Below are 16,427 nucleotides of genomic sequence, written 5' to 3'. Positions count from 1 at the left end.
TTTGACTTATGCTTTTTTGACTTTGTGATGGTGTGCTTTCAGTACAGTATTCAATTCATTATGTGAGAGAGTCAGCACTTAATTACAAAGTAGGCCTGTGTCTGATGGTTTTGCCCGTCTGTAGCTAATATAAGTGTTCTGAGCACTTTTAAGGTAAGCAGGGCTAAGCAATGGTGCTAAGTAGGTGAGATACATTTTAATCTTATGAAATTTTCAACTTATACTGGGTTTATGGGGATGTAGCCGCATCAGGAGTCAAGGATCTGTAGCCTTTGAACGTATGAAAAGATGTTCGACTCCATTCATTTTAAGAAAACTGCAAACATAAGGTACAATGAAATTCCATCTTTTCACTTGTAAGGTTGGTAGTTTTTTCTAACTTTTATTGATGCATAGTTGATTTATAATGTGTTAGTTTCAGATGTACAGCGAAGTGAATTAGTTACACATACACATATATACTCTTTTTAAGATTCTTTTCTCACATAGGTCATTACAAAGTACTGAGTAGAGCTCCCTGTGCTATACAGAAGCTCTTTATTAGTTATTTTATGTGTAGTAGTTTGGGTAAACTCCGGGAGTTGGTGATGGACAGGGAGGCCTGACGCGCTGTGGTTCATGGGGTCACAAAGGGTCGGACACAACTGAGTGATTGAACCGAACTGAACTGAGTGGGTATATGTCAATCCCAATCTCCCAACTTATCCCTTCCCTGCTCCTTTCCCCCTGGTAATTATAAGTCTATTTTCTATATCTGTAACTCTATTTTTGTTTTGCAGGTGACTTCATTTGTACCCTTATACTTTAGGTTCCACATATAAGCAATATCGTAGGATATTTGCTTTTATCTAACTTACTTCACTCAGTGTGAGAATCTCTAGGTCCATCCATGTTGCTGTAAAAGGAAGTAAAGATTTTCTTAATTTGATAACTGCTAATGAGAAATGTGAGAAAACAGGCATTCACATATTGCTGATATTGGTCCATATTCTATGCCACGACATTTGCCAGTTTCTGTCAAAATTACAGATTCATGTACCTTCTGAATTAATTTCATCTCTAGGCATCTAACCTCTAAATATGCCTGCACATATGAAAAATGACTGTCAGGAACATTCACTGTAGCAAAAAGCTGTGACGTTAAGTTGGAAACAACATAAAGCCTTCACCATCAGTATCTATTTTGATATATCCATGTAACGAAATACTATGCATCAGTTAAAAAGTGGGTGGCAGCTGTTTATCCTAATGCAGAAAAATTGCTAAGATACACTATCAAGTGAAGAAAATAAGACAAAGAACAATGTATACAATATGCTATCACTTGTATTAACATAAAATATATTGTGTGTCTGGTGTGTGTGTGTGTGTAGAGGCCGGTAACTGAGGGTACCTCTAAAGAAAGGATCCAGGTAGGTGGGGGCCAGGAATGGACAGGAAGGCTTTCTTTTCAGGAAATATCTATCTTGTATACCATGAAAGTACAGAAACTATTCAATAAATAAATATATATTCAGTGTAGAAAGTAAAAACCTTGAAGAAGAAAAATAATACTCTCACCACCAAAGATACCTTAACATGTTTGTGATTACCCTCCAGCCTCTTTTAGTTTTCTTAGCATGTAATTGTTTTTAGTGGTGGGTGTGTTAACAGCACACCCTGTCCCCTCTTGGTTTTCTTCCTTTATTATTTTATAATGAACATTTTCCATTTTGAAATGTATTCTTCTAATACGGATTCATACAGATTTTCCCGTGTTCAAGCAGGAGTAGCATTTTTTTGACCATCACCTTGTGTATCAATACATACAGCTCTGCCTTATTCATTTGAAACTGCTGTGCAATATTCCAAGATGTGGAGCTGTCATTTTTTTTACATAACCGTGTACTGCGTTAGAGAGAGCACTGTGCTATCCGCGTGCGGGAGCTGCCAACCCTCTGGTCCATGTGCGGTGATGCAGTGTTCCAGGCTCATGGGCCTCCTCGAAGGCTCCCCTCTCAGTCCTACAAGACCACCCAAGGGTTAAGGACCTCTCTCCTGGTACTATGAACCCCTATATTACCTTTTGCTTCACTCCACATGGTCTAGCCCAAGAATTCTTTTTCAGCTGAGGGCCATCTGATTAGAGCTAAGGTGCTAATAACTGGAATGAAGGTCATTACATAGGACCAGATACAATCTGCATTTAAACAGGGGCTCCCCAAGGGCCAGAGGTTGGAATGTCAAGCATCAGGGTAAGACCAGAAGAGTGAAGCTTGAAGAGGCGTCCCTTCCCTTAGGTAGCCTCCCCACATCTCTCTGGGGCTTCCTAGGTGGCTCAGTGGTAAAGAAAATGGTTAATCGCTCAGTCATTGCCACCCCATGGACTGGAACCTGCCAGGTTCCTCTGTCCATGGAATTCTCCAGGCAGGAAAACTGGAGTGGGTGAGCTGTTCCCTTCTCCAGGGGACCCAGGGATCAAAACTGCATCTCCTGGGTCTCCTGCATCACAGGCAGGTTCTTTACCCACTGAGCCATCTTCAGGAGAGGTTGGGAAAAGTCATGTTCTAGCTGGGCCCAGTAGTCCCCCCAACAAAACAGGGATTCAGTGAGTCAAGACGGGAGGCTGGCTGCTGAGGGGCCAATCAGTAGCCTCAGCTTACATACACTTCCACAGAACTGTCCCCTTTGTGTTGTAACACTTCCCCAAGTTCAAAGCTACACCCTCATTAGCTTATTTGCATCTCGTGTTAGTATCTGCCTTCTCACCTGGCTATAAACTCCATGAGAGCAGAGTCCACTTTTGGTTTTGTTCATGACTGAATTGCCAGTGCCCAACGTAGCCCCTGGCACCTGCTCTAAGGATATTTTTCGAAAAGAATGAATGAATGAGGAGCATTAAACAGAACAGAGGCATTTTCTCCCTACAGGCATTTCTAGCTTGACTTTCCAAAGGTGACTCCGTAGGAATGAGAATAAGGTAATGGCTTAGTTCTTAAACATTCAGGATTCTACTGGCACATGGAAAGAAGCCTAGGACCAGAAAGCAGGTTATGGCCTCCCCAGAAGCTGCTGGCAGAGACAAAACATCAGTGGCCCCAGATGTTTGAATGGGAGACTAACTGGTCCTGAATGCTGGTCGGTCCTGTTGGCTCACTGTGTGGTATTTTGTAGTCAGTCTGATGTAAGAGGCTAGAGGCGCGTGAATTCCTGACCTTGTCACCTCATTCCCATCCAAGGCTTGACTTGAAAGTGGCAGATTAATACTCCTGAGAGGCGCACCTTGTCTAGAAGCTTCGGCCACATGGAATCTACAGAAGAAAAAGTCAAGATGGTAACTGTCCAAAAAGACTCTTTTCATAAACATGCACCATGGGAAGTAAATCCTAGACTGTCCTGTGAGAAACCTTAGCACTGACTTTGCCAATCGCTCTGTCTTACAGACAAGGACCCAGAGGCTCATGAGGGGCTTCATCCCACAAGTTCAAGGCAGCATGATGCCAAGACCCTCGGCTTCACACTGAGCCACTCAGGACCCTCAGAGCCGTGATGCTGGGGATCCACTGTGAGAGCTGGGACTCCTCCCTTCCCCCCACATCTCTGCCCTCATCTCTCCAAGGATGTTAAAAAACGAAAACCAAAATAAAGCCAGAAGACAGAAGTGCCCAGCAGTTCCCTGGCAACCCTCTATTTTCAGCCCTACAGACTCTCTAACAAGAGATATGATTCTATCGTCAGATCCAAGCACAGCACACCTGTGGCTCTGGGCTTGTCCACCCACATGTCAATAGACGAAGCAGTCTCTCCAGGCACGGACTCATAAGCAGAGGCTCCCCAGATTTTGCTCTCAAGTAGCTTCAGTTCTAGGGGGACTTCCGGGCTGGTCCAGTGGTTAAGACTTCACCTCCCAACGCAAGTGGTGCTGGTTCGATCACCGGTCGAGAAGTTAAGATCCCACAGGCCTGGAGGAAAAAAAAAAATCCAGAAAACAGAAACAATATTGTAACAAATTCAATAGGGACTTTAAAAATGGTCCACATAAAAAAAGAAAAAGAAACTTCAGTTTTACCCCAGCGCACAAGACCCAGGGCCGAAACAGACGATAGTGGGTGGAAGCAGTGACCTGACCTGTGTTCAGAGAGAGCTCCCTTCAGCCCACCTCACTCTGGGATGCCAGGGAGACCCCGTTGGTGGAGGTCAACTGATTGCTGCCGAGTGTTTTCCTCTGAAATTCTAAGTCCAGGGGTCCTGACATAATTCTGTACTTAATCTCATTAGTTAAGTGTTCGTTGCTCAGTCAGGTCCAACTCTTTGTGACCCCATGGACTGTAGCCCGCCAGGCTCCTCTGTCCATGGGGTTTTCCAGGCAAGAATACTGGAGTGGGTTGCCATTTCCTTCTCCAGGGGATCTTCCCAATTCAGGAATCGAACCTGGGTCTCCTGCATTGCAGGCAGATTCTTTACCATCTGAGCCATGAGTAATCTCATTACTGTCTAATAAATGCTTTTATAAGTCAGTATTTCTTGATGGACTGCCTGAATGGATTAATTAACAGCCCACATGTCATAACAACCTGTGAGGAGCTGTTAGAGAAAGCTTCAACCCAGATTGCTGTAATTATCACGTATTTAGGTCACACTAGTTCCAGGCACTCTACATACATTAGCTTTAATCCTTACAACAAACACGCCAAGAAAGTATTTAAAGAGGAAATCATTTGCCCAAAGGCATTCAGCTTCCTAAGCATCCAGATAGGATCTGAACTCAGTTCTGCCGGCTACAAAATCTACAGTCTTTGTTTTTCCAACACCTGCTAAACTTCCAACTCTGCAGAACAAGCCTGTCCACACAGACATGGCTAGCCCCGTCCTTTCCACTTTGGAAGTCAGACAAAAGGTGCATTTCTGGTGTTCAGTCTAGCATTGGAGTGTGTGCTCAGTCGTGTCTGACTCTTTATGACTCTTTATGACCCCAAGGACTGTAGCCCACCAGGCTCTTCTGTCCATGGGATTCTCCAGGCAAAAATACTGGAGTGGGTTGCCCTTTCCTTCTCCAGGGGACCTTCCCGATTGAACCCTCATCTCCTATGTCTCCTGCATCGCAGGTGGATTCTTTACCCTCTAAGCCATTTGGTGCTGTTTTCTAGGCCAGGAAACAAGTGGTTATTTGCAAGAGCGGACACTTAGGGGTTAGGGTAGGGTGTGGGAAGGATACTGACCTCTGCAAACAGATAGGCAGCAAGCAGTGGGCGTTTGGAATCTTCCCACCAGGGAGGTATGCTTAGAGTGATAGAGCTGCTTTAGAAAAAAGAGGCCAAGATAAAAGGGATTTCTCATCCTCTTTACAGACACTGATCTGTTAGGCTTCCCTAACTCAGAGGACAGAGGCCGATCTTTCATGTGACAGATTGTTTAGACAACCTTGCCTCTCTGGTGGAAAGGGTCCTGGGGTTAAACCTCCTGTAAGGACTCTCCCACTGTCTCATGTGGCTTGAATCACTGGAGAGGGACACAGAGATTGGTGTCAGCGTGGAGCCAAGGATGCACAGAACAGGGGAGTGGGAGGAAGTGGAGGGGAGGGGTGGGGGAACGGAGGGGAAGGGTGCAAGATTCCACTCGAACCTGATGCAGAGTTATCCATCAACCTCTGTCCTTTCTGACTCCAGGCTGTTTACAAAACCCTCACCCTAGTCTGTACCGGGCTGCCTGATACAGTTTTGTGCTTCCTCCTTGAGAAGAAGGCATGGGCTTCCCTGATGGCCCAGTGGCAAAGAATCTGCCTGCCAAGTCCAGAGATGCAGGATCGATCTCTGAGTCGGAAAGATCTCCTGGAGAAGGGAATGGCAACCTACTCCAGTATTCTTGCTTGGAAAATCCTATAGACAGAGAAGGCTGGAGGGCTATAGTCCATGGGGTCGTAAAAGAGCCGGACATGACTGAGCGACTAAGCAACAACAAGAAAGCAGTGCTTTTGTTATAGCAAAAATGAAAAGCCTTCACAAAACCTACACGCAGGGCACACCCCTGCATGTGTCCTGGACCTGGGAAGCTGGACCTGCGAAGATGTGAAAATTCAACATTCATGAAGCTTGGCTGCTTCCTGTAAATATCCTCAGACATTCTCCCTCCCATCTCCCTCTCTCCCCCTCCACTCTTTATGTGAGTTTATCTATGGGGTGGAACCCCCTGAGTGTTGAGGGACTTACTGAGTTCAGAGCCCCCAATTCAAAATACGAAGTGGTGAAGGACTAAGGTTGGCAAAAAAAAAAAGAAGAAGAAAGAAAGAAACAGTATGGAGAAGGAAACAGCAGCCTACTCCAGTATTCTTGCCTGGGAAATCCCGTGGACAGAGGAGCCTGGTGGGCTGCAGTGAAAGTGAAAGAAAGTGAAAGTGTCAGTTGTTCAGTCATGTCTGACTCTTTGCGACCTCATGGACTATAGCCCACAAGGTTTCTCTGTAGCAGATTCTAAATCATTTCACAGAGATCTACATCCCTGCAGGGCTTCTTAGGGGAAAATGTAAGGGAAGGTCGGGGGAACTGCACTGAAGAGCCACCAAGACCAGTAGCCCCAGTGCAGCACAGAAGTCTGCTCCCCTAAACCCTATTCACACAAAGGGGCCAGAGACAAGGAAGCCAGCTGGTCAACCCAAAGTCAGAAGCTGAGCATCTTACTCCATCACAGGATAAGTGGTCCCTGATGGTCTCAGCACCACCCTCTAGTGCATGAACCATCCTCATCCCACCTCTCACACAATGAATGTGTGCTCAGGGAGTGCAGATTCATTTTGATATTTAATATGACCTTAAAGAAAGCAGATGAAGGTAGGTCCACTGCCTATCTCCAGGGGAAAACTCAAAATTCTCAAATATTCTAAGGCTTTGATCAGGGATACGAGAGAATCTCAAGTGACCAGTGAACTGTTGGAAGCTAGAGCATTTGGCATGTGTGTATTTAAAAGAATTCAGTTATAAACTCTCTTGTACAAGGCGACCATCTCCCCTTGCACCCTTGGCTCCGGCAGCTGCGGGTGTGAGCCCTGAGAGGTTGGCTGATGAGGCAACACCGTGCTCTCCTCCTGTTGCCCGCTGGCCCGCCGGCTCCTGCAGTGGGCGAGGAGGCCAGCAGGGCTCCAGGCTCAGTGATCACCCCTCATGGATTTACTTTCTGCAGGAGCTTGAGCTGGCAGAACCCCAAAAGGATTTTGCCCCCAGCGTGTTCTCTGATTTTCATACCTTTCTGGATTTCAAGGGTAATGCAATTTGAGGGTGTCCGATTCAATGAAAATAGCTCAGCAAAGCCTGGTTTGTGAGAGCTATTTGATGACTGAGATGCTGAGATCCCTTTTTTCGCTCAGAGTCTTCTGAGCCCATCTACTCCAAACCCTTATCCTGGCTGGAAGCTGGAGAGACACAACCCACGTTATAGAGGAAAATGGAGCCAAGGCATGGTGAAGAAGTGTATCTGATTCTTCAAAATCTCCCATGATTCTTTTTTTTTTTTTTTTATGTCACACCATTCGACGTGAAAGATCTTAGTTCCCCAACCAGGGATGGAATCCGCATGTCCTGCAGTGGAAGTATGGAGTCTTAACCACCGGCCCACCAGGGAAGTCCAGTTCATGATTCATACGTCTGTTTCACAGATGGGAACGCTGAGACTCAGAAAGAGCCTTACCGTCTGTAGGTGAAAGAACAGAGCTATGAATAGGATCCACCTGACTCCAGAGACTGCCCTTCCCACTAGACCACATCATATCCTTGGGAAGCAAGCTACCCAGCCCCAGTGATCCCAGCCAATACCTCATGCCTCCCCTGGTTCTAGCCTCTGATTCCTCATTCTAAAGCCCCCTACCAGCAAGAATCTAGAAGGACCATCTCCCAGTTCCCAGCAAAACAGCTCTGATATATACTATACTTTTGGCATTGAAAGTTTTCAATGTCCTGGGCTTCCCTGGTGATCCAGTGGTTGAGACTTCACCTTCCAATGCAGGCGGTACAGATTTAGTCCTTGGTCAGGGGGCTAAGATCCCATGTGACTTGCTGCCAAAAATAAACAAATAATAAATAACATAAAACTGAAACAATGTTGTAAAAAATTCAGTAGAATTTTTTATAAATGGTTCACATCAAAAAAAAATCTGCCATGTCCTTAGCTACTAATCCTAGTGGCTTAGGGAGTAAGTGGTGTAACACGCTATGTACAACAGTGCCGTGAACATCTGATTGGGTCCCAGGAGGCCAGCCCTCACTGTATCTGCCACTGGGGGGCTGTGTCATGCCAGGCCTCAGGTTCCCCACCTGTAAAACAAGAAGACGGGGCTGCTGACCTCAGAGAATCCACCCTACTGACAATCTGCCAGGGTATGTCAACATAACCACCTTGGTGCCACAGGACCACGCTGAACCACCAGACGTGTCAAGACAGAACAAGAAACTGGACAAGAAAAAAAAAAAAAGAACAAGAAGTGATAGAAAGCACTAGTCACTCAGTTGTATCTGACTTTGCGACCCCCGGGACTAGAGCCTCCCAGTCTCCTCTGTCCAAGGAATCCTCCAGGAAAGAATATTGGAATGGGTTGCCATTTCCTCCTCGAGGGGATTTTCCCGATCCAGGGATAGAACCTGGGTCTCCTGCACGGCAAGTGGATTCTTTATCATCTGAGTCGCCAGGGAAGCCCCAAGAAGACGCAGTGATCGGGAGAAGAGAGAAGGGCTACCTGACACATCACTCGACATGGCGGGAATTCCAATTTCTTTCCTGTAAAACATACACTCATCACCCTAGCTAGGAAGGACTTCCTTGGGATGACAAACCCAAACCTTTAGGGCTTTTTTTTAGCCTGGAAAGACACAGCTGAGAACAGACGTGAGTCTTGTGCGGAGCTCTAGCCGGGAGAGCCAGCCAGAGCGGCCTCCTTGGCGGAGCTGCCAGCCTCCGGTGAGATAACATCTCTGAAAGCATTTTGTCAGCTGTTTGGTGCCAAGGCAAGGACAAGGGATTTGAATTGTGTACAGGAGCTGGAGATCCTCTCTTGAGGCTTTAAGGATAAATAAAGGCAGTGTTACTTAACATCGGAAGGAGCAAACCACCCAATGGACAAGAATACAGGCTGAAAAGTACCACCGACTCCAAACAAAACTCTAAGATGTTTCATGAACATTAAAGGCTTTGAAGTTAAAATCCAGGGACCCCTCTGTGGCTTACCCCAACAAAGAGCTCCTCTTCCTCTTTCTCATCATCAGTCTATAGACGCACCCCTAGTCTCATCCTCAGCACCACATTGGGCATTTCAGGGCGGTGTTACCCCCATCTTCCAAATGAAGAAACTGAGATTCAGAACAGTTGCAAGAGTTGTCAAAGCCACACATCTAGCAAGCGGTATAGCCTCTAACTCGAGCCAGAGGTCAAGGTCCTTTCTGCTATTAACTTAGCTCACCCCTGGGATTCCTTCTTCTTTCATTTATGTGTTCATTCATTTAATAGACGTCTAGGAAGTAGCTTCAAAACAAAAGAAACAGGAAACTGGAGGATGTTTTCTTTCCCATCTCCTGGCAAGATTGGGACATTTTCAGTGGAAACAGTAATATTTTGTCTCTGTTCTAAAATCACCTCTGTCATCTCATTGTTTTCACTTATTCTCTTCACAGCCGACAAGTTCTTAAAGATCCCCCCCTTCTCTCTGGCTGGTCCCCTGCTTCTTCCCAGCTCCCTTCCTGGGTTCAAACTTCACTGACCTTTCAGTACTTAATGATACCAGCCAAGCAAATGCTTTCTCAGGGCCTGCGTACAAGCCATTTTTCCCATGCACACGTGTCCACATCCTTCCCATCATTCGGGTCTGGACTCAACTGTCCTGGCCTGGCTTCTGCTGTCTGACCTGTCACATGCCCTCGGCATACACAGCCCTGTCCACCACGGTGCCCTTAACTTTCTTCATGGCACTTACCACTACCTAAGGTTTTCTAATTCATCTTCACTTGTTTGCTGCCAGTCTCCCCCCACCCTCAGGAAGGAGAACACCAGAAGAGTGAGGATCTTGTGTTTAACACACAACAAGCTTGCGGTAAGTATTCATTGAATAAAATCGGTAATTATTGGTCACGGTGTCAATATTTACTGCACTGCATCCAACTGCACTGTTTATACCACGGGGTCATTGTTACAAGTTGTAGATGAGGGACCTCCCTGGTGGTAGTCCAGTGGTTAAGACTCTGCCTTCCAATTCAGGAGGTGTGGGTTCCATCCCTGATTGGGGAGCTAAGATTCCACATGCCTCGAGGCCAAAAAACCGAAACATAAAACAGAAGCAATACTGTAACACATTCAATAAAGGCTTTAAAAATGATCCAGGTCAAAAAAGAAATTCTTTAGAAAAAATTATAGACGAAAAAAATAAAAGCCTTCTTTTCACTGAAATCAGATAGGTTCCAGGGAAATCTAATCTCTTCTAAGGAAAAGTTTCAGCAACCATCAGATCCACACACATACACACAGTATGAACCTCAATTAGAAGATTCCCTTTGTCCTTGTCTTGTTTGTTTGTTTACACATGGCATCAATTTATGAACAGTTGCTTCAGCTTCCAGGCTGGGGAAAAGCATCAGTAAGTTGAAGGCGGTGGACAGCACCGCTTCTGAGCCACCATGAAGCGAAAGTTCTGGACAGCTCACAGAGGGGACTATGTTGTCCAGTTAGAGCTGAGACGTCTGCCTCAGGCTCAGAACCAGATGCTCAGGAAACAACACTGGCGTGTTTTTAGCTCCAGCGCCTCCTCTCCCTGCAGCTTTTCCCTCACAAGCTGCCTGCTTTCCTCAGTTACATCTCATCCTTATTTTTCCCTTGTCCCTTATCTCACATGCTCTGATGAAAGGAATTGAATAACTTATGCACACTAAGGTGTAAATGATATGCATATATTTATATTCTTTTTCAGATTCTTTTCCCCTTACAGGTTGTTGCAGAACATTGGGTACATATAGTAGGTCCTTATCGGTTATCTCCTTTATGTTTAGTGGTATGTATCTGTTCATCGCAACCTCCTAGTTCATTCCTCCCCCCACTTTCCCCTTTGGGAGTCATTAGTTTGTTTTCTATGTCTGTGAGTTTGTTTTACAAATAAGTTCATTAGTATCTTTTTTTTTTTTTTTTTAGATTCCACATGTAACCAACACCTTATGATATCTGTCTTTCTCTGTCTGGCTTACTTCACTTAGGATGATCATCTGAAATGGACATTGCTATTTTCATTTTTCAGACGAGGAGAAAGCGAAGGCCCATAGACATAAACTAACTAGCCCAAGTTCAAATAGGCAGGAAACAGTAAAGCCAGGATTCCTTCTGACTCTGAAGATCTTGATTTTCCCTGTAGCTTCCTTCTTCACATGTGTGAGACAGTAACCCACTGAGGTATGAGCTCATAATTCCCAGTATAATGTATGCACTTTTACATGTTAACTTACATGTTACATGTTTAACTTCCCAAGTTAGAAGTGAAGGTTCATACTGAATGCTGTGTCATTTGCTTGAGTGTTTTGAAGTGGCTCTCCTGATTGTCATTTCTTTTTTTTTTCTTTATAATACATAATGATAAAAAAATAATGGTGTAGATAGTCATTAATTTTAGCCTTACTTGTACAAGAATTTTCTATTCCTTATTCATGATATTCGTTTCTTAAAAGAAAGATTTACCTAGCAGAGACTGAGTACCAGATGCTACTGTTGGAAGGAAACAGAAGTAAAGCCCAACAGCCTTGCCTCCGAGGAGCTGACATTCCAGCAGGAGATGGAGAAGAAGACGACAAGGAAAAAGCAGACTATGTCAGGAAACGCTGTTGCCTGAAATGAAGCAGGGGGAGAGCGTGGAATGCTGGGGTCCAGACTGCAACGTTAACTCCTCTGCTCAGAGGGGGTGTCACCAAGGTGTCTGAGGTGCAGAGCTGGAGGTGAGGGAGCCGTGCAGGGTGGCTCTCCGGGGCAGGCTTATTCCCGGGGTGGGGAACGCAAGGACAAAGTTTCTGAGACGGAGTGTGTCCAAAGACAAATGAATTTTATGAAAAATACCAGTCTGATAAGTTGCTTGTGTATTGCAAATGCAAAAAAAAAAAAAAAAAAGGAAGTGAAAAAAATCTTTAAATGTATCTCCTACAATGGAACCAGGATCAGCGGTTGCCCCTGGAGAGGGGGTGGGCACTGCTGGGAGAGTGTGGGTTTCTGTGTAGACCCAGGTGGGGATTAAATGCTTGCAGTCATTTGCTGTCCACCTGCAATTTGGGTTCTTCACTCTGTGAAGTTATACCTGCATTTTTTTCAATTTGTTTTTTTATTATTTTTTGTATTTATTTAGCTTTACAATGTCTTGAGAGTCCCTTGGATAGCAAGGAGATCAAACCAGTCCAATACTAAAGGAAATCAACCCTGAATATTCATTAGAAGAACTGATATTGAAGCTCCAATACTTTGGCCACCTGCTGAGAAAAAACAACACACTGGAAAAGAACCTGATGCTGGGAAAGATTGAGGGCCAGAGGAGAAGGTGGGGGAGGGTGTGGAATACAGGATGAGATGGTTGGGTGGCATCCCGACTCAATGGACATGACTTTGAGCACACTCCAGGAGATGGTGAAGGACAGGGAAGCCTGGCGTGCTGCAGTCCATGGGGTTGCAAAGAACGGGACACAACTGAGCCACTGAACAACAACAATGTTGTGTTAGCCTCTGCGGCACAGTGAAGTGAGCCAGCTCTATGTGCACATATATGCACTCCCTCTCGGACCCCCCTCCCATCCCCTCCTCATCCACCCCTCTAGGTCATCACAGAATACTGAGCTGAGAGCCCGGGGCTATGCAGCAGCTCCCCACTAGCTATCTACTTTACACATGGTCCTGTATGTGTGTCAACCCCAGTCTCCCAATTTACCCCACCTTCTCCCCACCCCATGTCCACACATCCATTCTTCTGTCTGCATCTCTATTCCTGAGCGTAAGCAGGCTCATCGATGCATTTTTTCTAGATTCCACATATATGCGTTAAGGTACAATGTTTGTTTTCCTCTTTCTGACTTACTTCACTCTATATGACAGACATGAAATCCACACACGTCTCTCAAGATTTTTAAATTTAAAAGCAGAGAGGGGGGTCCTTGTTTTTCACTTCAGTCTCTGAAATTACTTATGTACAAGTTGCATGACTTCAGGATATTTAGTGCACATTGCAGGATTTCTCCTTTGTCATCCCTGCTCCAGAACCACTCAGCAAAGGGACAGCTTCATAAGAACAGGGTTCACGTCCTTGCTCTACCACTTGGGGAGACTGGATGATTTTCTCTGGAACTGAATTTCTAAGCTATGAATCAGGGCTGGGGGGGTAGCATTCACTTAACTGGGTTTGGGGAGACCGACTGTAGCAGGGAGAAGTTAGTTCTGAATCCACGTAGGAACTGTCTCTTTGATTTGCTTTCCCCTTGCTTTTATTATAATCTTACCTAAAAGCCTGCCTCAGAGAAGCCTGCCCCTCTGCCTGTTAAACTCAAGTGCTTTTGTTCAGAACCCTGTCCAACTGAGGATGGTCAGGAAGGAAGAAATTAACACATCCTCCTGCCTGAGGGTTGCCATTCTAGGAGATATTTGCAAGACTAATCGCCTTGTTTCCTTTGTTTCCTCACCTTCCCCCATCTATGATCCATAAAAGAACCCGGCATCCACACTCTGACAAGATGATTCTTTATTTGGTTTTCTGAATGAAGTCATATTCCTTGCCTCAACACCTCATCTCTTGGATTCACTGGCCTGTCATTGCGGTGAGCAGATAGACACAAGGTATCATCTGGGAAATTTATCCTTGAAAGTAAGACCAAAGACATCTTACCTAAGGTCATAAGTTGGGGTGTAGCCAGTTCTTGCTGGGAAGTGCCTTCGAGGACTCCTCCTTGGGCTTTGCAGCTGTTTGCATTCTGCTATCTCCCTTGGCTGCATATATTACAATTATTTTGCTGCTGTTGTTGTTGTTGTTGACTCACATCTGACATTCTGTGATCCCATAGACTGTAGCGTGCCAGGCTTCCCTGTTCTTCACTGTCTCCCGGAGTTTGCTCAAACTCATGCCCATTGAGTCGGTGATGCCATCCAACCACCTCATCCTCTGCTGCCCTCTTCTCCTCCTGCCCTCAGTCTTTCCTAACATCAGGGTCTTTTCCAATAAGTCAACTTTTTGAATCAGGTGTCTAAAGTATTGGAGCTTCAGCTTCAGTCCTTCCAATGAATATTCAGGGTTGATCTCATTTAGGGTTGACTGGTTTGATCTCCTTGCTGTCCAACGGACTCTCGAGAGTCTTCTCCAGCACCACAGTTCAAAAGCATCATTTTTTCAGCACCTAGCTTTCTTTATGGTCCAACTCTCACATCTGTACACAACTACTGGAAAAACCGTAGCTTTAGCTGAATGGACCTTTGTCGGCAAAGTGCTGTCTCTGTTTTTTAATACACTGTTTAAGTTTGTCATAGCTTTTCTTCCAAGGAGCAAGAATCTTTTAATTTCATGACTGCAGTGATTTTGGAACCCAAGAAAATTCAGTCTGCCATTGTTTCCATTTCTTCCCCCATCTATTTGCCATGAAGCGATGGGACCAGACGCCATGATCTTAGTTTTTTTTAATGTTGAGTTTTAAGCCAGCTTTTTAAGTGGAATCTCAGCTCCCAGACTAGGGATCGAACCTAAACTGCCTACATTGGAAGGTGAAGACTTAACCACCAGACCGCCAGGGAAGTCCTTTAATTGTTATTTTAAAACTAAAGAACAAATCAAGAAAATCATGATTCTTGCATGAGAATTATGGGAAATAATTTTGGGGAATAAAGGGAGGAAGTGTAGAAACTATATCTATCCAAGGAGTTAAATACACTAAGGATACCAAAGAATGTGTATCATTCAACCAAACACTGAGTGAATTGAGTTAGGCGTATTTAGCTCTCAAGTTTTGTGTCCTTCTATGTTATTATTGTTGTTCCTTTCAGGATAGTTTCAGCTGCTGGGAAGAAAGGGGATGATGATCACCTACAAGAATGCTGCCCTGATCCAGTCACTCAAAAAAGCACTTATCAGACACTTTTACTGTGACTTTGGTTTATTCAGAGCACTGCCCTTGACCCTGGAGAAAGTTCCAGGGCTGTGGAAGCCACAATTCCCCTATTAATTCCAAAACTGAGAAACACAGATGGAGATGAAGGTGAAATATCTTGGTCTCTAAATGACTACAATTATGGTACCATTTCCAAAACACACCTATTAAAAAGGCAGGTTTATAGGAGGGAGACACACACATAAAGTAGTTGATAAACAGAATGTCCGTTTATGCTATTATATATTTATAAAATGAGTCCCGACCTGCTGTGGAGAGACAAGTAATTGGAGAGGACCTCCCTCCTGTCGGAGCCCAGCGCAAGCTGTAACAGCAGCCCAGCGTTTAGAGCCTCTTGACGCGCCCCGGGAACATGTTGTAAAGTGCATTTTCCTGATTTATTTAATAAAAAGCAATTCTTGCTCATTATTCCTCTTATTATCATTGGTAACAATAATAACAGGGTGTTTGAACATGTTACTTTTTCTCGGGGATTGGCCGGAAGGGCAAGTTTATTACTCATCTAATGGTGAACCGAGTGGTGTGAGCCTGGGTTGGGGAAGATGCTGCCGGAAGGGCAGCGGGCGGTGGGGGTGGGCAGTGTGCAACCATCTGTGTTGTTACTCAGCATTAAGATGCTGAGATGGTCCCGCTGGTTCCTTGGTCACTGTCTGGAGGCTATCAAACATCATGTGAGGAGCAGGCTACAAAACTTTCTGTGGTCTTGGCTTTGGAAACCAGTCCTTGGTATCATGGAGACAAGAGCCCAGGTGTGTTCTGTGACATACAAGTGCCATGGTGGCCTCCTTCATTGGACCCTTGAGGAGATGGGTTTACAGAAATAGCCGCAACATATAAAGAAGATTGCTGTTGCTTCTTTAGTCACGAAGTCATGTCTGACTCTTGTGGCCCCATGGACTGTAGCCCACCAGGCTCCTCTGTACATGGAATTTTCTGGGCAAGAATACTGGAATGGGTTGCCATTTCCTTCTGCAGGGGATCTTCCCAACCCAGAGATCACACCTGGGTCTCCTCCTTTGGCAGGCGGATTCTTTACCACTGTGTCACCTGGGAAGACCCCATAGACAAGATTGTTGTTGTTCAGTCACTAAATTGTGTCTGATTCTTTGCAACCCCATGGACTGCAGCACCCCAGGCTTCCCTGTCCTTCACAATCTCCCAGAGTTTGCTCAAACTCATGCCCATTGAGTCGGTGATGCCATCCAACCATCTCATCAGCTTTTTCCCCCTTCTCCTCCTGCCTTCAATTTTTCCTAGCATCAGAGTCTTTTCCAATGAGTTAGCTCTGCGCATCAGGCGGTCAAAGTATTA

Source organism: Odocoileus virginianus, chromosome 23 (assembly GCF_023699985.2).
Source record: "Odocoileus virginianus isolate 20LAN1187 ecotype Illinois chromosome 23, Ovbor_1.2, whole genome shotgun sequence".
Taxonomy (NCBI): domain Eukaryota; kingdom Metazoa; phylum Chordata; class Mammalia; order Artiodactyla; family Cervidae; genus Odocoileus; species Odocoileus virginianus.
The sequence above is the reverse complement of the archived record's forward strand: the minus strand, read 5'-3'. Positions refer to the sequence as shown.